At 44.7% G+C, this 15,169-nt stretch overlaps 1 long non-coding RNA gene across 2 annotated transcripts in view; it reads left to right on the forward strand.

The window, feature by feature from the left end:
* Positions 1-2,476: 2,476 nt before the first annotated feature.
* LOC149999208 (uncharacterized) overlaps positions 2,477-15,169 on the forward strand; it is a 60,549-nt gene continuing 47,856 nt past the window's right edge. For both annotated transcript variants that reach the window (XR_016513501.1, XR_016513499.1), the window contains exons 1-2: positions 2,477-2,568; positions 3,173-3,340. This is a non-coding gene — a long non-coding RNA (uncharacterized LOC149999208). The remainder of the gene's footprint in view (positions 2,569-3,172; positions 3,341-15,169) is intronic.

Consider the following 15,169-nt stretch of genomic DNA (forward strand, 5'->3'; position numbering starts at 1 on the left):
TCATTTTTGGTCAAAAACTGCTGAGCACTTAGCGCAGTGTCAGCACTGTGCCAAGTGTGCTCATAAATCACCCATCATGAAATTGGCAAACACCTTGAAAAAGTTCAAAAAAAAAAAAAAAGAAAGAAAAATCACTGAAGCTGAAGGCAGCCTCTCACAACACTACCAGCTGGTACATTCACCTAGTGGGGTGAGCCTGTATGACCAGGGGCCTGCCCTCCAGAAAATAATTCCATTTTTTGGGGGGGTCCCCCCTCATAACAGGTCACACCTTAATCTTACTGACCAGAACAGGGTCACTAGCAATTTCATGAAGCAGTAACTGACAAAAAATAGGACTGCCATGACTGGTTAGTGTTTACCCAGCTTTTGACAGTTTTTACGCAGGACTGTGGCGTGCATTACCCAACCTTTAGCATCATTAGTTCCTTTCCACTAAATATCAGGGGCGCACTCCAGGCATTGTGGCACCAAAAAACAAAACAAAAAAACCCTCTTCCCCTCCACCCCACACATACTCACTAAAGAGTTGATACAGGTTGAGAACCACTGGCTCGGACTGAGCAGGATTGACCTTGGAGCTGAATTATGAGTGTGTAGTGTTTTGTTTTTTTGTTTTTCCCTGATTGGCTTGGAGGGAAGAGAGGAATTGAGCAGTATTGAGCTTCTGTTGTCAACTAAGTAGGGTGGGGACTGTTGGGTACATAACCAACATTGTCTGCCATGGGAATAAAAATATTTTCTTTTACACCCTTGATAAAATACATATCTCAGCTTCTCCACACTTGAAACCCTTTTTTATTTTTTCCATCCCCTGAGCAACTTATTCTCATTCTAGGCCCCTTGATCTGGTCTCCTGCAGTAGGATATTCCTTTGAATACTGCAGTCCCTGGCTGACCGGTGGCCTGCTCTGTCTTGCCCTCCTTCCTGCCCATGTGAAGGAACTAGTCCTGGCTGCTGATTTCCTTTACTCAGACACGTATCTCCGGTGATGCTCAGCTATTTAAAGGAAAGAACTCAGAAATCTCAGTTGGCACTCAAAGGCCTCCATAAATCCACAAATGGCTGCTTCCCTGCCCTCTCCTGCCACAGCTGACCTAATCCACTCTTTGTTACTCCTGACACACCCTCTACTGCAGTGGTATAGTTCCCTTTACAACACCTAGTCCTGTTCCCCTCAACTGCTAAGTTCGTTCCCCATTCCAAAAATTCACTCATGCTGTTTCCTCACTGAGAGTGCCCTTCTCTCTCCAACAAGCCAAATTCTGTTGCCTTCAGTCCCTTCTCGAAATTCTTTGAATTTCTATGTGTTCCTTTCCTATACCACCAGTTTTAGCCTTTTATTTTATGTGCTTCTTTGGATCCTAGGATTTCAGTTCTTGCCTCTGTGGATGGTTCTTTTCTGGCTCTTCCACCTTCCTTTTCCTGCTTAGATCCATCCCCCCTTGGCAGGAAGTCATCAACAAGCATCTGTTTTCGTTTACATTCTTTTCTCCTCTTGTTACTCATCTTCCATTGAGTTTCCATCTTACTGATTTACTTACCATCTTTATGGGAGATATACCTCTCCAGCCCTGACCTCCCTCTGGGAAATATAAATGCTGGTCATATTTTCATTTGTTTTCCCACACACATGGTAGACTTACTTGCATTGCCCTGTCCCTCTGAACTCAGCATGGCCAACGAAGGTGTCACTTCCAAGCATAAGCTTTAAGAACCACTGTGCAGTTTCTCAGTCTCTCCTTTTGACACAATGGAATGTTTTAGTTATCTATTGCTGTATAACAAACCACCCCAAATCTTAGTAACTTAAAATAACCATTTTATTGCCTCTGATGATTTTATAGGCTGAGGAGGCTCATGGGCAGTTGTCTAATTTTGCTTGGGGTCTCTCCTGTGGTTCCAGCCAGGTTTTGTCTGGGGATGGAGTAATTTGAAGGCTCAACTGGGATGCTAGTATGGCCAAGCCTTTCTCCTTCCGGGGGAGGGGACATAAAAAAACCTTTTGATGAAAACTGGGGAGAAGAGTGACAAAGAAGACAAAGAATTTGTGGCCCTTTCGATCATACCACCAATATCTCAAATGGTGGCTCCTTTCTTCCTAAGAGTCAGGAAAAGCAGAAAAGAGCCCTCGGCTAGCACATGCGGCGGTATGAATGAGAACTACATCTATGCCGCTCTAAGTCATTGAGATATTTGGGGTTGTTTGGTAGCAAACAAAGCCTAATCTATACTAATACGAAAATTGGTACCAGACGTAAAGCACTGCTGTAACAGAAAACCTAAAACATCTCACATCCGCATATATGGCTGTGTTACAAATGATAGTGGTTGGTTGGTAGGCGGCATCAGCTCTGATTCACTTATGAGTCTCCCAGCACATCTAGCTCAGAAATTTGAACTCAGTATTTCTCAAGAAAGAGAAATTGTTTCTTGTAATTCTGTTCTATTTCCCTATTTTAGGGGAAAACCTTTCCCACATCAGATGTCTCCTGAAGTACGGAGGGGGTACCACTAACGTAACCCTTGATACTCTGTTCCAGTGCTACTAGCGGGTTTCCTGATGTGTAAGTTCGGCACGAGCAGCCCACCTTCTTTCGTCCTCTCTCCTTTCTCTTGGGAGCCAGGCCACTCACAGACAGTGTGCTTTCTGCTTCATACCGCCAGTTTGACGGGGGCCTGCCCGTGCCAAGGGAGGCCTGGGATAAGCTTAAAAGATAGATCTTCTAGGGGAAGGGGAGCTTCAGTTTTAGGAGCTAAGTTCACTGCCAGGGAGTGACAAAACCTCTTGTTTGAACTTTAATTCACAAGAGCAAGAGAGTTCAGTGTTGGACATTGATAATTTTGGACTTTAACACATGTTGGAACTGATTATATCAGGCTGTATGTAATTTAGAACAAGATAATTTAATCTCTGGACTTTTCATTTCTCCCTGAAAAATTCATGTTGGGAGGGATTCATAGTCAAATTGAGGTCATCTTTTCGGCTCTTAATTTTAATTGTATTTTTATGTTATCATTTGAACTTCTTTTAGAACTTCTGATTATATTAAATACGGTAGTGGAACATAATTTGGGATAGCAATAGGACAGGTTGTGGATTACATATAGCCTTGGGTTCTGAATGGCATTAGAGTTGATTTCATTGCTGTATTGTTATGACTCATTCAGGGCATTCTGGGAACAAAATCTGCTTTTCCAGTGGCCCCAGGAGAACCCACAAAAGGGGTGAAATCAGTATTGCAGAAGTGGCCTTCTGAAGAGGAGAGCAGGACAGCCCTACTTGACTCCTGACTTCTTACCCAAGAGGGGTACCTCATCCCAGGCTGATTTCAGCAGGTAAGCTGAAAGAATTAAGGCTCTAAGCTTCCTATGTTTTTGCTGGCATACCTTCCCCAAATAATTTCTGAATTAATGTAAAACTTTTTTGTCTTAAATTTAGTTGCAAAAGATTTCTGGTGTAATATAAATGTGAATATTTTAAAACGAAAAGGGCTATGCCACTTAAAATGCATTTCATGAAATTAAACCCCATAGAAATTGAATACTCACCATCATCAATTTTTACAGAAATTTTACATTATCCTTTTTTCCCCTTGGATTTGTATTTCCATTCTACTTCCCCACATAAATTTAAAAAGCATATTTTGTAACCCCCACTCCTGCTAGCAACCTCACCCACCCCACGTCCAAAAATGTGTTACTGGATTATTCTTTCAAACTACTAAAGTAATACATGTTCTTTAGAGATGTACAAAGAAAAAGTTAAAACCTTTTTCTTTCCTCTTACCACCACACACAGACACACAGTGTGCTTTAAAATATTTATTATTTTAACTACAATAGGTCTGCACTGTACAATGTGTATGGTTCTCCCCCTCTTCCTCCCAGCCAGTATCACGGACATCATTCCAGTACCTGCTAGACGCCAGGCACTAACTTTATCTCATTTACCACATGACTCCATGTGAGGTGGGTACACTTGGCCCCACCGGGTGGACGAGGAACTGAGATGTGATAAACTTGCCAAAGGTCGCACAGCTGGTGATAATGCTATTTGTGTTCTTTTAAATAACTGCACAATATTCACTTGGATGTCCAGAATTAATTCAGCATTCTCCTATTGATGAATGTTGAGGGTTTTTTATTTTTTCTTTTTTTTTGTCACTACTTAAAATGCTTCAGTATGTAATTCTCCAAAGTGGGGTTTGAGATCAGAGGGCATATTTATTTTATTATACATGGCCAGGTTATGTTGCAAGGATTATGTAGCATTCTTATACACCAAGAAATGGAGGACAGTATCTGTTTCCCTTACCTTCACTAGTCTTCATGATACTGATATTTTGGGGGGCGGGGGGAGGGCGCGGTTGACACTGTGGTCAGTAAAAACTGCACCTTTGATTTAATTTGCATGTTTCCTGACTACAGGTGAGGTTGAAAGTTTTTGTGTATGTTTTAGGGATATTTGTATTTCCTTTTCCATGATTTGTCTATTTCCTCTCCTGCTTATTATTCTCTGTTGGGTTTTGTCTTTGATTATTTGGGGAGGGTGTTTATAGTAGTAGTAATGGTAACCCTTTTTTCTGATGTGTTCAAATGTTCATTCACCTTTTGATTTTTTAAAGGCATCCTTTATAGAAATGCCTAATTTTTTAAAAAATACTTTATTTACTTTTATTTTATTTTAGAGAGAGGGGAAAGGAGAGAGAAAGAGAAACATCGATCAGTTGCCTCTCGCACACCCCCAAATTGGGAACCTGGCCTGCAACTCAGGCACGTGCCCTGACCAGGAATCAAACTGGCACCCTTTTGGTTCACAGGTCAGCACTCAATCCTCTGAGCCACACCAGCCAGGGGAAAATGCTTAATTTTTATGTGGTGTATCTGTTGGTCTTTTCTTCATGGCTTCTGGGTTTCTTAGAATTAAGGATTAGACAGCCAGCCACCACTGTCCTTAGAGGGCGCTGGATGGGCTCTGATACCTTCTGTCTAAGGCTCTTTTACCTTTGCTGCTTCCGAGGACTCTTCTTTCTCGGTATTTGTTACTACATTCAAGCAAAGCCTTCCCGGCTTGAGCGTCACTTGTCATTTATGGAAGTGTGTTTGCACATCTCTGTTCTGATATGCAATGTGCTCATTTTCTTGTTTCTTTCCTGACTCTAAGAAGCAATCCCCATAGGGTCTTCTATTTTCTGTTTTAAGTTTTGGGTCATCTTCAGCCTCTGAGTTCTGAAGCTTCTGCGAGGCAGCTCAGAGGGAAGACACGCATTTGGTACAAGAACTGGGGATGGTGACGGTAAAATTGGTGACTGGGAGGTTCTGGGCTTGAGAGTGTTTAGCTCTCTGACGGTGTGTAAACCCGAGGAGGCTGTGCCAAGCCTCAGGGCCCTTTTCCATAAAATGGAAGTGAAACAGTTAATTTAGAAGTTTCTTTTTGGTTACCTTTCAAGGATATCTTAATGAGGTCAGGCCTTCACAAACTACCTTGGTACTCCTTGTAGCAAAACAAACTTTTCATTGCTGTCAGCCCGTAAAAGAAGGATAAACACTTTTTGGCTTTAAAGATTAGAATGCTTTACAGAGTCTCCAGAACAAACTGCCCCTGTTTCATTATTGAAAAGAGAACCCAGCAAACTCTCAGTGGAAATTAAATTTGAGTTTATTTTACACAAACCGTGGCGTGGGACCAAGGATCCAAGTTAGAGCATGCGTGGGTGGGGGCGGACACGAAGGAGGAGTTTGGTCCGCATTTGGCTGATTTCAAAATGTGTGCAGAATTTGTTCCAAGTCTTCATTCATGGGCTCATTGAAAGGAAGGTTAGAAGGGACCTAGAGTTACCAACCAGGCCTGTGCCCTGCCCTCAAACCGGTGGTCCCGAAACCAATTAGTGAAGGCAGTTTGTTGATTGTTCCTTTGTTGGTATTCCTAGATGGTAACTCATTGTAGGGGGTTTGGGGGCTGAGAGGCTACCCGGGAGACGTGGGCCTCAGGAGAACTTACACCTGACCCTGTGCGATGACCCACCTCTCCTTTGCCTCCCGCTGGACCCCTAAGGCAGCATGGACCCGCTCTTAGTCCGGCCCCGCAGACAAGCGAGAGGGCGGTTAAACCAGCTCCCAGCATCAAAGTCTTGCTGTCCTTCATGCTCAGGCCCTGAAGGGGCCAGATTTTCCGCAGGAATTCAAATCAGCGAACATGCTTGGATGCTGTGTGTGATACTGTGTGGGGTGTGGAGTGCGTGTGTCCTGGGAGGCGGAAGTCGGGCAGAGGGAAAGGGGGTGAAGAAGAAAGGCAGAGTTCTTGTGCTCGAGGAGCAGAGGTGCTCACTCAGATGTCTAGGAGACCAGGCACGTTTCGTGGCTTTGCACATGTCAGAATGAGCATGACAGATGACGACGATACCACATCCCTGGCAGTGGGAGGCGGAGGGGGGGCGGTTGTGGCAAAGGGAGTGAGCACCCCGTTTGACAGGAGCAGCTGTGTAGCGATCTAGCAAAGCGTGGCCCCTGGGCCAGCAGCAGCGGATTCGCCTAAAATCTTGTTAGAAATGAAGGTTTTCGGCCCATCCCAGACGCACTGAATCAGAAACCCTGGGCATGGGGTTCTGCAGCCCGTGTTTTAACAGCCTTTCCCTGGGCTTCTGATGCTCCCTGAAGTAAGTGGTGCTTCACGGAAATTTGGACCTGGTGCTGCTAGATCTTTTCATTTTTCAAGAGAAGCTAGAACACTAAATTTTTACGGGAGTTTACTGATTTTTAAGTATTAACAATGAAGAGGATATATATATGATTTGGGGGGAGGTACCCTGCACAGGCCACGCTGTAGGCCAAAGAGAGCACATCTGTGGGCCACGTGGCTCCAGGCCTCCAGTTTCAACTGCAATAGGCACATCTAGGACGATGGGGTGATTGGCAGCACTGTCAGACTGGGTGTGTGTGTGTGTGTGTGTGCGTGTGTGTGTGAGAGAGAGAGAGAGAGGCGGTGGGGCATTAGGGTCTGGCTGCCCAGATTCCGGTACTTTCCCACCCAGGTGCTTGCCTGCCTCCCTCCAGGGTGAAAGGGCTTCCCCCAGGGGGCAGCAAAAGAAACAAGAAGCCAGTGTCACAGTCCTGGAGCCCGCAGCCAAGTCTTCATAACCCGCTGTCACCCCAGTCCTTTCCTCCGGTCCTTACAACCTTGTGCAACAGGTGTGGCAGGTGTGGTCTCCATTCAGACCTGCCCGTATGCGGTGTGAGGCTGACGGGGTTTGCCTAGGGTCACACAGTTTGTAAGCGGTGAGTGTGAGACTAGATAGCCAATCTTATAATTTCTAAATTAGAGTTTTTCTGCCATCTATAGTTTTAAGTATGTATGTGTATTTGTTCATCCAAACCACCATGAATTCTTGGAAGGACGCGATGGGCTTACGTCACTGACTAGGACCTGTGACCAAGCCTCAGCTGGCCCCCTCCTGGATCCGCTTCCTTTTGCTCCGTGAGAATCCCCAGACCAGCCGCCTGTTCCGAGAGCCTTCTCCAGCACCAGCTCTGTTCCTGGGCTCTGGGTCTCTCTGTTCCAGCTTGTCTTGCCACGCACTAAGCCTCAAGGGGACACTTCGAGCCCAGAGCTGTGCCCAGGGTGACCTGCGACCTGGACCGCTGTTGTCTGGAACCGGATTGGGCGTCCTGACTCACTTTACGCAGACCGCTGAAAAGCTGCCAAAGCAGTGCCCTTCTGAGATGTGGCAGATTCGGGCGATGGACAACATGCCTTCTCAGGGGAGCTAGGATTTAGGGGTCCTCAGGGGTCCTCCGCGTCCAGCTGAACATACAGCCGTTTTGCAGAGAGGGACAGGGAAAGGGAGAGGGACAGAGGCCGAGACACGAAAGGGAGAGAGGCGCAGAGAGAGGCAGCCGGCGCCGCACCTGCCGTGGGTACTGGTGGAAGGAAGTGGAGAAGGTGCCTTCCGCCAGGAGCCCACTTAGCCCAGGACCGGCTTTCATGAGAGCCCTTTACTGGGGGTAGCCGGTCACCTGGGGGGAGGGCGTGTTTCAGCTCCCCTCGGACGCTTCCTTGCTTTACGTGACTTAGTTAGGAAACTACACTACACAGTCGCGTGTGTAGCTTGTGCCATTATCTTTGCATGTAACGAACATTTTATTTAAAGTCCTTAGATCCATTTTCACTATTTTTCTTCAGGAGAACTAATCAATTGAGAGTTGTAAAGGCTTCTTTGGCCATTTTTACGTCACAAAATTGTTCTGAGACAGGCAGATTTTTTTCTCTCCTCCCTCCCCTCCCCACCTTCCAGCAGAACACTTAGAGGCAGGAGAACCAGGCTTATAGGACTGTACATTCTTGCAAATTGTCTCATACTGTATAAGACTGTTTTCTAGTTTAAGAATAGTTTAAGAAGCAGAAAGGGGCTTATTGATATGCTGGTCTTCAACTTCTTCAATAGAAATGTGGAGTGCAAAGTATTTCTCAGATGATTGGAAAATGTAGGAAGAGATCTTTAAGTTTCCCTCAGTGACTACGTAGATGGTCATTTCCCTGTTTCCTTCAGCACAGAGGTGCTGCAAGTGAAGGCCAAAGTGGCCAGGAGTAATAACATCTAACTGATACAGACTCACTTAGTCCTCACAGTAATATATGCAGTATTTTTATCACCACTTTATACCTGAGAAGACTGAGGCGTGAGGTTAAGCACCTCTGCCAGGCACGGGCATCCAGGCAGTCTATACCCTATGGCTCCTCTGACATGTCAGTGCAGGGCTCAGCTGAGGATCGAGGTTCTCCGGTGCTGGCACCTGTGCTGAAGTTGGCCCACAAGCCAGTTCTGTTATCACTCAGCAGGCCCCTCGACTACCACGGCTGATGTTCACTGAGCACTTACTCTGTGCCAGGTAAGGCGGGAAGTGTTTCACAAACCTTATCTCAACAAATCCTCCCCACAGCTTTCCCCACAGCCTTATGAGGTAGGGCTCTTTCATCTCTATTTGCATATGAGGAAACTGAGTCTTAAGGTAAGTCACTGGTTCAAGATCAACAGCTCGTAGTTGTGGGGCCAAGATTTATCATTATGTTCTTCTGCTCAGGAGCTCAAATTCTAACTTCTTTTAGCTCTTTCAGTGAGGTCTCTGCTAGCACACATTTTCTGTAGGTCATGACTGTTGAGCGAGGGACTTCCTGAAATTAAGGGTTAAGAGTACTTTCAAAAGAGAAAGTCTGGCTTAACAAGGAATCTGGAAGAGAAGGTGATAGGAGCTCTTCCCTTCAGTGGGGTCTGAGCAAAGCACATTACCTGTTCCTGTAGGGGAAGGAGAACATAATCTGTGAAAATGGGAGCTCTCAGAATATTCATGGTTGTTTGCAGTGTGGCCTTCATCCTTAATCAGCAGGTAGCATTTGTTTCTATTTTACTTAATATACACGTATATTTCCCTTTTTTTCATTCATTTGGCCACTGTTGATATCTTAAATGTTATAGCTGCCAACTGTAGCCAAGAAGCTCTAGCAGAATTAGTTGAAAATAGAATCAACTCATCTCTATCAACTGTCAATATCATATTATAATAGAATCATTCTAACAATGTCGATTAGATAAAATAAAAGTACTAATATATTAGATTCATCATCATCGTAAATGTTTAATTCTGGCATCTTCCCTGGATACCTCTTCTTTCAATACCCCATAAAGTCTTACTCTCTGTCAGACTCCCTTATAGGTACTGGGTCTATAAAAATAAATGAGCCTTGGACCTGGCTTCAAGGAACTGATCAGGGGCTCTGAAAACACAAAGGCTAGGATGCAGTTCGGAGCAGAGGAGGTGGGCTGGACACGCTGGCTGGGAAGGTCCCTTGGAAGAGATGAATCCAGAACATTTAGTATATCACACTGATGAGGAGGGGTTGGTAACAGAACAAATAGGCTCGGGAGTCAGGGACGTACAAATCCTGGATCCACCGCTTACTAGCTCTGTGGCCTTGGGTCTTGATCTGATTTCTCTAGGCCTTAGTTCCCATAAGTGTGAGATACTATCAAGTTCACAGGTATGGTATGGTATGTTGTATGTTATATGTAGGTACAACAGAATACTTACACAGATAGATTTAGAACATTACAAGCACTCAAAACAGGAGAGCTGTTATTTTATGATGTATAACAACGTGAAAGCATTCTACACCTTCAAATAGAATGGACTTCAAGTTCACGGACTTTGTATAGATTCTGCTTATCTCCTCAAATATTAACCACTTGTCTAGCCTTCCTCGTCTCTTCTACAATGTCTCTATCTCTAAAATTGCTGCTGACAGTACTAAGGCAGCTATAGGGAATACAACCAGGGAGATGATATTTGAGCTAACTTGTCATGATGTCATGAAACAACCTTACCTGTAGATGTCAAGAGTCTCTCATTTAAGAACGAAGGACATGTTCTGGGTGAGAGTTTGGAGAAATCTGACTGACTCTTGATTACGAGTAACTTCTATAATTAAACTAGATTTTATTCTCTTCTTTTTTCTCTAGATGTAAAGGTAAAACCTAATCGTTATGCTCCAGATAAAGAGACCATCAAACTTCAAACCAAAATATACAAAGAGAGTTTTCAGATTGATTCCAACTTAATTCTTTTTAGTGAAAATATTAATCACAAAAGTTATCATCTAAGATTTCTGCCCTCTTGGGAAATCAAGTAAAAACAACACAATAAACCACTTTGAATTTTACTACAAATTTCAGACATCATATTTTGAAACTTTGGGAGAGGTATGTAAGTTCAGTTTTCCCTTTGGCCTGGACTCAAGCACCTGTCTTTCATTTGGACGGTCACATCTCCATTAACAAATGCTGTGGAGGCAAAGGTCCTTTAGTCGGCTGGGATGGAACAGGAAAATCCTCCTGAGTGTGCCAGACAGGGCAGTGTGTGCTCAGCCAAGCCCGAGGCCCCTCTGGCAGCAGTGTCTGCTGTCTGTCTGTCTGTCTGCGGGCATCAATGCTGCAAGGCTTCACGGTTTCTCTTTGGGGTCTGCTTTCCTGTCTCTGCCATTTACCTCTCTTGGCCATGATTCTCCCCACTGTCCCAGGGCAGGTCTCTAGCCCCCCACTCTGACACCAGTTCCCCCTCATTCATAGGCCCCCAGTCTCTTTCCAGAGCCTGGGGTCTTCTTTGTCCTAATTCTCCCCATTCTACCTTAATCAGAGTGTGAAAGGATCATGAGGCCCAGGTGGGATGTTCCAGCTGTCAAGTCCTGGTGGGGAGCCCTGCTGTTCGCGGAGAAGGGACCAAGCACAGGTCACTTTCTGGAGGCCCAGGCACTGCAGTCTTAGGCAGTGAAGATGATGGCAAAGCCCCTGGCCACCTGCACACAGTGCGTTCCTGCGCCACATGTCCTGTCCACTCCCCTCTCTCATCCTCACGTCCTCAGCTTTAACCTCTCCCTTCTCTGTGCCTCGACTTCTGTTGCATAACTTATGTTTCTCAGAATGTCCAGCGCTGTTTTAATAAACATTTCATTCTGTTTTCATACTGTATAAAGTACTTGTTCTCATACTGGGATGTGACTTTTTAAAAATTGTATCTTATTGATTATGCTATTGCAGTTGTCCTGATTTTCCCCTCTTTGCTCCCCTCTACCCAGCACACTCCCTCAGGCACTCCCCCCACCATTGTTCATGTCCATGGGTCATGCGTGTAAGTTCTTTGGCTGCTCCATTTCCTGTACTGCACTTTACACCCCCATGCTATTCTGTAACTACCTATTTGTGCTTCTTAATCCCCTCACATCTCCACCTATTCCCCCCAAAACTCCTCCCATCTGGCAACCATCAAATGATCTCTGTGTCCATGATTCCGTCTCTGTTCTTCTTGATAATTAGTTTATTAGATTCATTTATTGAAAGATACACATTTATTCCCATTTTATTGTTTATAGTTTTGATCTTCTTTTTCTTAAGTCCCTTTAACATTTCTATAATAATGGTTTGGTGATGATGAACTCCTTTTGCTTTTTCTTGTCTGGGAAGCTCTTTATCTGCCCTTCAATTCTAAATGATAGCTTTGCTGGGTAGAGCAATCTTGGCTGTAGGTCCCTACTTTTCATGACTTTGAATATTTCTTGCCAATCCCTTCTAGCCTGCAAAGTTTCTTTTGAGAAATCAGTTGACAATCTTATAGGAACTCCCCTGTAGGTAACTAACTGCTTTTCTCTTGCTGCTTTTAAGATTCTCTCTTCATTTTTAACCTTTGGCATTTTAATTATGATGTGTCTTGGAGTTGGTCTTATTTGCATTCATCTGTTTGGGACTCTCTGTGCTTCTGGAACTTGCATGTCTATTTCCTTCACCAAATTAGGGAAGTTCTTTCTTTCATTATTATTTTCAACTAGATTTCCAAGTTCTTGCTCTTCCTGTTCTCCTCCTGGCACCCCTATGATGCGAATGTTGAACCTCTTGAAATTGTCCCAGAGGCTGCTTACACTGTCCTCATTTGGGGGGCGTTCTTCTATCTTCTTGTTCTGATTGGTTGTTTTTTGCTTCCTTATGTTCCAAATCATTGATTTGATTCTTGGCTTCATCCACTCTACTGTCGTTTCCTTGCAAATTGTTTTTTTTTTTATTTCAATCAATGTATCCTTCATTTCTGACTGGATCTTTTTTATGCTGTTGAGGTCCTCACTAAGCTCCTTGAGCATCCTTACAACCAGTGTTTTGAACTCTGCATCTGATAAGATTGCTTATCTCCATTTTGCTTAGCTCTTTTTCTGGAGTTTTCGTCTGTTCTTTCATTTGGGCCATGTTTCTTTGTCTCCTCATTTTGGCAGCCTCCCTGTGTGTGTTTCTATGTATCAGGCAGAGCTGCCTTGACTCCATGTCTTGTCAGTGTTGCCTCAGGTAGTAGGTGCCTTACAGGGTCTAGTCACACAGCCTCCCCTTCCACCCAAGCTGGTACTCAAGGTGCCTTTTGTGGGGGCTGAGTTCACCCTCCTCTTGTAGTTGAGCCTTGGTTGCTGTTGGCAGGTCAATGGGAGGGATTTACCCAGGCCAGTCAGCTGCAAGGACTGGCTGTGACCACTGACCACCAAGTGCACCCTCTGAGGGGGATCAGCTGTGCAGGGACAGGATGATGGTGCTCCAACATGGTCTGTAACTGTCCACTGGGTGCACTGGTCAAGGGGTTTCCTGGGTGGTGCAGGCCAAGATCAGCCCCGACCTGTGTTTTGCCCAGGGCACCCTGCCTGACCTATAAAGCAATCTGAGATGGCTGCTACTTGTGCTGGGCTTGGAGATTCCCAGGTGAAGCCAAGCTATGAAACTAAGCTAGATGCTGGTAGTGTTGGCCTGGGGCTCACTGAGGCCAGCTGTTGCTTGTTTGAGAGAATTTAGGAAGTTGTGAAGCCAAGACCAGCCATTCATATGGAAAAGCAACTTAGATGGGCCAGTAAGATTGGTAGAGTAAAATCTCTGGGGATCTCCAAGTGGGTCAAACAGTGTTAGCCAGGTTGATGGAGTCTCAGATATGGCACCATCTTGCCAGGTCTTTGGGAGGAGGGTTTAGAAAAGGGACAATGGCCTCTGCTCACCTTGAAGCCAGACACTTCAGGTTCTCCCTGTATGCCACCAGTGCCTTTCAGGCTTTTACACCAGTGCTGGGGCTCAGAGGGTGTAAGTATGAGTAGGTGAGTCCGTGTGTGGGTTCTTTAAGAGGGACTGCCTGGGGCTTCAGAAGTTTCTTGCACTGACTCAATCCCTGCTGGTTTTTGCAGCCAGGAGTTGTGGGCACTTATCTTCCTGGCACTGGAACCCTAGGCTGGGGGGCCTGGTGTGGGCTTGGATTCCTTGCTCCCAAGATATCCCTCCCGAATTTTTACCCACCACATGCAGTTGTGGGACCAGCCTGTTCAGCATCTGCACCCCTCCTACGAGTCCAGATGGGTGTGGTTTCTTTAATTTCGTAGTTGTCAGACTTCCATTCAGTTCGATTTCTGATGGTTCTGAGTGATGGTTATTCTATATTTTAGTTGTAATTTTGATGTGGTTGTGCAAAGAGGCGAGCCATGTCTGCCGATGCTGGCTACCATCTTGACAGGAAGTCTGGGATATTACTCTTAATGCCTCCTATTTATGTCTGAAAATGAAGTATATGACAAAGAGATATATTGGTGAAATATAATATCTTTATTAACAGAAGTAATTAATAAACTGACTCAGTTGTCATTGAGGAATATTTTGATTTGCTTTTTGACAAAATAGTGATGGGTGAATAGCAAGTAATGCATTAACAATTGTTAAGTTCTTATTTATCAGGGAGGGGAAGAAGGAGGGCAAGAAGGGGAAGGGTCTAGTCAAGGAACATGTATAAATGACCCACGGACATGGACAGCGGGGTGGGGACTGACTGTGGGAGTTGAGGGCGGGCAGGGTAGTGGGGAGCAATGGGAGAAAAATTGGGACAACTGTAATAAAACAACAATTTAAGAAATAAAAATTTAAAAAATTTTCTTATTTATCACATCCATATTAAAAGATCAGTAAAGGAAATAAATATTGGAAAATTACACTTATAATTCTACCATTCCAGATAATGATTGTTTTTATTTTATTGTGTTCTCTTCTGGGCCTAGGCTCTGTATGTACTTAGGAAGCTGCTGGGTGGGGATCCTAAGGTGCTTCTGTGGTAGAGGAATTCTTGTGAAGAATTGTATTCCATTTGACGATTGTACCTCCGCTAGCTCTTAGTAGTGCCCACTCTTTTTATTTTTTTTTTTTTTTTTGAGATTTTATTTTTATTTTACTTTTAGAGAGAGGTGAAGAGAGGGAGAGAAACATCAATGTGCAAGAGCTACATCGATCGGTTGCCTCTCACAGGGCCCACAACCCAGGCATGTGCTCTGACTAGGAATCAAACTGGCAGCCTTTTGGTTTGCAGGCTGGCGCTCAGTCCACTGAGCCACACCAGCCCGGGCAGTGGCCACGTTTTGACTTGCTGCATTAACCAGCTTTAGCCTAGTATCAAAACTATGGCCGACCATTACAGTGTTGCTATTTTTGGTGTGAGGTGCGGGGGCTATGACTTGACCGCTGGAACATGGGAGAATAGCTGCATGGCACTAGATTTTCCTCGTATGTAGTGAGTTTGTGGGTATTAATGGGCCTCTACACAGGAGAGCTAAATAATTCCTCC

The sequence above is a fragment of the Furipterus horrens genome, unplaced genomic scaffold, assembly GCF_987537825.1.
Source record: "Furipterus horrens unplaced genomic scaffold, mFurHor1.1.pri manual_scaffold_10, whole genome shotgun sequence".
Classification (NCBI taxonomy): Eukaryota; Metazoa; Chordata; class Mammalia; order Chiroptera; family Furipteridae; genus Furipterus; species Furipterus horrens.